The sequence below is a fragment of the Emys orbicularis genome, chromosome 3 (assembly GCF_028017835.1).
Source record: "Emys orbicularis isolate rEmyOrb1 chromosome 3, rEmyOrb1.hap1, whole genome shotgun sequence".
In the NCBI taxonomy this organism is placed as follows: domain Eukaryota; kingdom Metazoa; phylum Chordata; order Testudines; family Emydidae; genus Emys; species Emys orbicularis.
This window is the reverse complement of record NC_088685.1, coordinates 47,984,231-47,990,230: the sequence shown is the minus strand read 5'-3', so window position 1 is coordinate 47,990,230 and position 6,000 is coordinate 47,984,231. Positions and strand designations below refer to the sequence as shown.

General features: G+C 46.0%; 1 protein-coding gene across 1 annotated transcript in view; it reads left to right on the top strand.

The window, feature by feature from the left end:
* The first annotated feature begins 372 nt into the window (after positions 1–372).
* Positions 373–6,000, top strand: part of ELOVL5 (ELOVL fatty acid elongase 5) — a 61,908-nt gene continuing 56,280 nt past the window's right edge. The window contains exon 1 of the mRNA XM_065400910.1: positions 373–451. The gene's annotated coding sequence lies outside the window, so the exon portion shown is untranslated. The remainder of the gene's footprint in view (positions 452–6,000) is intronic.

The following is a 6,000-nucleotide window of genomic DNA, read 5'->3' as shown; positions in this document are numbered from 1 at the left end:
CTCGGGATCGTGCTTCACTTGTCCCCATGCCGGTGCTTTGCCCGTCAGCAGGCGAGTCTCTGCCCTTCGCTCCCAGGGCTCCCCTGCCAGTCAGTCTCGCCCCCTTCTCCCCGCCCCGTCTCTTCCTGTCCCTGTGGGGCTCCCGAGTCCCGAACGTTCCATTATCCCTGGATTGGTCCTGGCGATCATGACGTCATAGCGCCCCCCTTTCCAGACAGCTTCTCATTTGTCCCCAGCACCATTGTTACGTCACAATCAGCCCACGATTTACTCAGGGGACCGCACTTCCCTCTCTTCCCCCCGCCTTCCTCCGCGCGGCGCCCGGCCCTTCCCTTCCCTCCCCGCCTCGCCTCTGCAGCGTGACAGCGCCGGCCGGCAGCCGCTACCTCGCCGCCTCCCTCCTCCAGCACCAGCTGCCGCCGCCCGAAGCTGCTCGCGGAGTGAGGAGAAGGTAAAGTCCTGCCGGGCAAACTTCCCTAGAGCCTCCGGGCCGGGTCCCTGCTGCCCCTCCAGGGGGAACGGCAACTTGTGCTGCCCGGCCCGCGCCTGGGGAGCGGCGGCGCCCGTGGGGTGGTGGTGGTGAGCTGGGCCCCCGCAGCAGCCTGTGGGAGCAGCGGTTGGTGGTTGGGCTGGGAGCCGCTGACAGACGGTGCGGGCAGGGGGAAGCGGCGGCGGCGGCCGGGTGGTGGAGGAAGCCTGGTGCTGTTTCCAGGCAGCGTTCATGCAACCGTGCGGCTGCACGCAATACATAAATAAATAAATAAAAATCAGAACATGAAAGGGCGCGCGGTGCATCCGCCGGTTGGGCGGTGCTGCGTCCAGGCCCGGCGAGTTGGAGCGTACTGCCAGGAGCTAGCGCTGGCTCTCGTGCCTGGGGAAGAGGGCTGGGGAGTAGCTGGAGCTTTTTCGACGGCCGGGAGAGTCGCAACAAGTGGTGCCTCTGGTGTCCTGCTGCTGCTTGGGGATTTTCCATCCCGGTGCGCGTAGCCAGGAACCGCTCCTGCACCGAGAGCTACTTCGGACTCATCCCCAGCGCCCTGCTCCCGCTGGCTGAGGGGATCGCGACCATTTCCTAGTTCCGGAGGGCAGCCGTGCTCTTGGGGCTGGGAGCCAGGAGTTCTGGCTTTTCACCTGACTGGCTGCGTGGCCTCTAGTTAGCCACAGAGCCTCCGTGTGTCTTGGTTTAAATCCCCGCTGTAGCACGGTGGTTAGAATCCGCACCTCATTCCCATCGGTGTGAGATTAATAATGAGCGCTTGCAAAGCATGCTGAGATCCTCAAATGGACGGAGCTGTGAAAGTGCAAAGCGGTGCATCATGCTGGTGGATAAACTGAACATCAGAGGGGAAATTTCCCAGATTGACTATTACTGGGGATTTATTATTGATCTACAATATATTGCCATATGAATGGAAAATGTGCTGGTTTGGTAATGTCTGAAGGTTCTTTCATTTTATGGAATGTAATTAAGTGAAAGCAAATGGGGGGGGGAGGGTGGAAGGGAGCATAGACTTTCACTTGAAGCTTTTTCTTGATTACAACCACTCAAGAGTGTGATGCAATTTCTCATTACCGTGACTACTGCATCCTCTTTAACTTCAGCAGCAGCTGACTTCCTCCTTTTGCTTGCTTGACACACAAGTAGAGAAAGAGGGAATATAGAATGGAAAGCAGGGAAGAATTGTTCCCAGAAGTCGAGGTGTTAATCATAAGGGAATTGTAATCGTTTGTATAATATCCCCAAAGGTGCCCCTGAAAGAGTTAGATAAACTGCTCCTGAGGGAGGGCTAAATCCTATTATGGTGTAAGAAGATTTCTGCTGCCTTTCCCCCTCATGTGATATAATACTAATCCATAATGTATTTGGATGGGAAGAAACAAATTCCAGATTGAACATGTTCCGTGAATAAGAACAACACACAGATTTTGATCTTAAGGAAGCACCACTGTGCATTAGTATCAGATGAGGTAGGGTTTCAGTAGAGGTGACTGGATATGAACAGTATTTTGGCAATCTAGATTTAGAGCTGGTGGAGAATGTTTTGATTAAGTGTTTTTCTGCCACAAAATTCCAGTTATTCAAAACTGAAACTTTCTGTGGAAATAAATCCATTTCTATGAGAATTTCATTGGGAAGGTTTCTTCAGTCTAGAATGGAATTTTTGGTGAAAACAAGAGAGACACACCAGATAAACTCAATAGTTAGGGCACTCACCTGAGATATGGGAATCAGGCAGAACAGGGACTTACTAAATATTCTTTAGGCCAGACAGCAAATCAGGCAGAGCAGAAGTTTGAACTTGAGTCTCCCACATCCTAGGTGACTGTCCTGACCACTGGCTATTCTGTGTATGGGTATGTAAGAGAGAGATCTTGGTTTTTCATGGAAAAAATTCAAACGGTCTTTATTTCGTTCTGTATTAGAATTAAAACTATTTCTGAAACCTGAATTTTTTGCAAACAGGAAATCTCATTTTCTGGCCAGCCCTAAACTACCTACACTTAAAAAATGGAACAATACATATGAATTTAAGGGGAAATTTCTGAGTGAGTGTGGGGGGGCAAGCTATTATATTCCATTTATGCAGAGCCATAGAGGTGTGCAATCCTTTTAAAAATGTGAGAAGACTAGGTATCTGTCCTGAATAATTTATTAATCCTTGTGTTACTTAACTAATTTAGATTTTAATCAGGTGAAAGAGCAGACAGGATGGTCTCGATGACTGAAAGGCATTGGTGTTGAGGCATTTTTTTTAAATATAGACATAATGCCTAAGGTATTGTACAAGGTATTTCAGTGTCAGCAAAACTACACATTAAAGCTTTGTGGAAGCCAACTAACAGTTCTACATCTTCTCTACTTAAGTCCCTCCACCTCCTTCCCTAAACACATTAGTCTTCAAAGCCCCTAATCTGACTCTTAAGTACACCCTCCCAGCCTACATCCATGTTCAGATTCTTGAGAGGTTCCATATTGTAGCCAGCATCCTTTCAACTGTAACTTTGTTGTTGTCAAAAGACCCAAGACATATCCTCTCCAGAGGTGAGCATGTTGGCTGCACAGCGCTCTCAGCCCAGGGAGCAAGAGACTAGCATAAAGGGCCTAACCAGTTGTGGGAGTGCATAATACAACCATTATGCCTCCCCGTGTCCTAATTGACATCTGTTGGTGGGGGGAAGAGTCAGATGCCTGTCTCTGATCAGCAAAGCATTGATGGCTGCTGGTAAAAGTGCAATGCAAGAGGCTCAACAGGGGTATTATTGATTGGGTGATGGGGGGGAACTAATACTACTGTAGATAAGGTGCTGGTCTACAGAGTAGGAAGCCACTGAAAATGAATCTGTGCTACCTGAAGCACAGTTATGCTGCTGAAGCTAAAAGAAGGTAGGTGTAGTGGTGTGAGGAAATGAGTACTTATGTTACAGTAACTTTCAACAAGGCTTTGTCTGAGTAGTATTTTCCACAAAACCTCCCACCATCACATTATCACTCGTGGCAGCCACTGTTGGAGCATTAGTGTATTCAGGCCATTGGCAACTGCTAACATTTTAATCATTTGGTTTACACTAATGCTCTTGGTGGACTTGGCCTGGTGGTGGTTTATGGCTGTATAATTTAAATGTAGATTCAGGTAAATGTATTTAAGAGTAGGTTAGATAAATGTCTATCAGGGATAGTCTAGACAGTATTTGGTCCTGCCATGAGGGCAGGGGACTGGACTCGATGACCTCTCGAGGTCCCTTCCAGCCCTAGAATCTGTGAATCTATGAAATGCTATACTGTATTGGTATTGAGTTGCTAGTGTAAACAGGAGGCAAGTATTCAGATTTTCAGGATGGGGGGGGGAGGAGTGGGTAAAACATCTGAGCTTTGTCTATACTAGTACTTATACCATTGTCCTGCCTCATTGGGTCTTATGTACACTGGTAAACTTTGTGGCTGCAAGATACCACTGGTGTAGCTTTGCCAATGGTAGTAGTGATGGAAGCTGTAATAGAGACAGGAATCACGTGCTTACCACTGTCATCTAAATCTGTTCAGCAACTATGCCTGGAGTTCTGTAACATGGATGCTAATTTTTCTAGGGTGGACTAGACAAGGTTGGCGTAAGGAGAGATCAACATCTTTTGATGGGGAATTGGGATAGTTGCCAAATGAGGACTTGTACCCATCCCATGTGATGGGAACTGCACCTGTGCTAATGGGATGCAGGCCAGCTACAAATGTCTATCAGTATTTTTCTGAAGACTTTTGATGCCATTAAATTACATGAGTTGGTCTAGAGGAAATAACTTTTCACCTTTGTTGCATGCCGGAGCCTGATAAAAGGACATTGTACTTAAATTACCAAGCTTACATTTTAAGACTGTTTTTAAAGGTGAAGACTTCATTACTGGATAACAAGACTCACAGGTCAAGTAAACTGAAAGAGAAGCCAAAGTTTGCTTATATAACTGAATTCCTTGAAGGGTACATATTGCTTAACAAAAACACACTGGAAAAACTCCAGGGGTGTCTCTAAGTGCCTATTATGCTTAATGTCTTTATTGAAAATGAGTTAATACACTTGCACATTGACACGCAGAAGATTTGTAACTGCAAAAGAGGATAGTAGCAAAAATAACTGACATGAGTTCTGTTGTGTAAGATTAGGAAGAGACTGACAAAATGGACCTTTTGTTCTATTATATAGTGCATGCTGTGTTTTAAAACTGTTACATGTATGACACTTGTATATTGTATTTTATATGTCTCATCTACTGATGTATCAAGTATCTCGCCTGTTACATTGTTTCACTGTTAATACATTGGTGTGGAGAAGTGTAAACAAGGTCAGAGGAATTCTCATATCACATACTTGGTCCCTGTTAACACAAGGGTTAGAATCAAGCATTCAAATAGGAATTTTCCCTTCTCTATCCACTTCTTTTCCTCTGACCATTTAATGTCATCTAGATGAGGAATTAAATAGAGATGAAGTGATTAATTGAGTTGAAATATGCAATTATGTCAATTAAGAAATATCTAATTTGATAAGAATCCCAGATGATGGGGCTCCAGACCAGAATATCTTAAAGTGGGTAATCTTTTGCACCTCAGTACTTATGGTTGTTTGGAAATGGGTTGAAGACTCATGTTTTTAAAACTGAGAAGTAGCTTTTTTAAAGATTTCAAACCTATTTCATGTCCTTGCTGAGGTTCCTAAAGTAAGCATCTTTTTTAAAGTAATGGGAGTTACAATGTTTAGGCCTGGGAAGTTTAAAGTGGCTGGGCTGTGTTCTAAATCGACTGTTGGGGGAAATGTTTTGTTGTAAATTATATTCAGGTGATAATTGAGAACCTTCCAACACTGGACAGCCCTTCTTTCTGTGCCTTTGCCACTTTGCTGTCCCAACCTTTGTGGCCATACATGACTCACTTCTGCTTCAGCAAGGCTTGAAAAAATTACCCAACTCCTGTGCCCAAAGTCTACTTACCAGATTGAAATGCATCAGTGCCCTATGCCACCCTCCTCTCGCCCCATCACCCAGTGGTCAGGTATCACAACAGTCCTTGGTCTATTGCTAGCTGAACTGTGAGTTCCCAATTAATGTCCCCTCCCCTGCACAAACTATCTAAATCAATGTGTGTGTGTGTGTGTGTGTGTGTGTGTGTGTGTGTGTGTGTGTGTGTGTTTCAAGGGGATGAAAAATGAATACTATGATGCCTGTAAATACATTAACTAATGCTGTACCTGCCACACCCTCTCCCCCCCCCCCCCAATGAAATTAATGCTGGCCAACCCTCTTGCACTGTAAATACATTCGTTGCCCCTAAATATAGTCCTCTGTTGGGGTGATGGGGGGCTGAGGTGTCTCTCCTCCTGGACTGGACCCCAGCCCATGCAGAAACAGGGAGAGGTGCGTTGAGGACTGGAGAGGCCCTGGCCAGCCTGAAAAGGAGCGATAGCCCTCTGCCTGTCTCCCTGACAGAAGGCTCTTGTATTGGTGACCACCTTA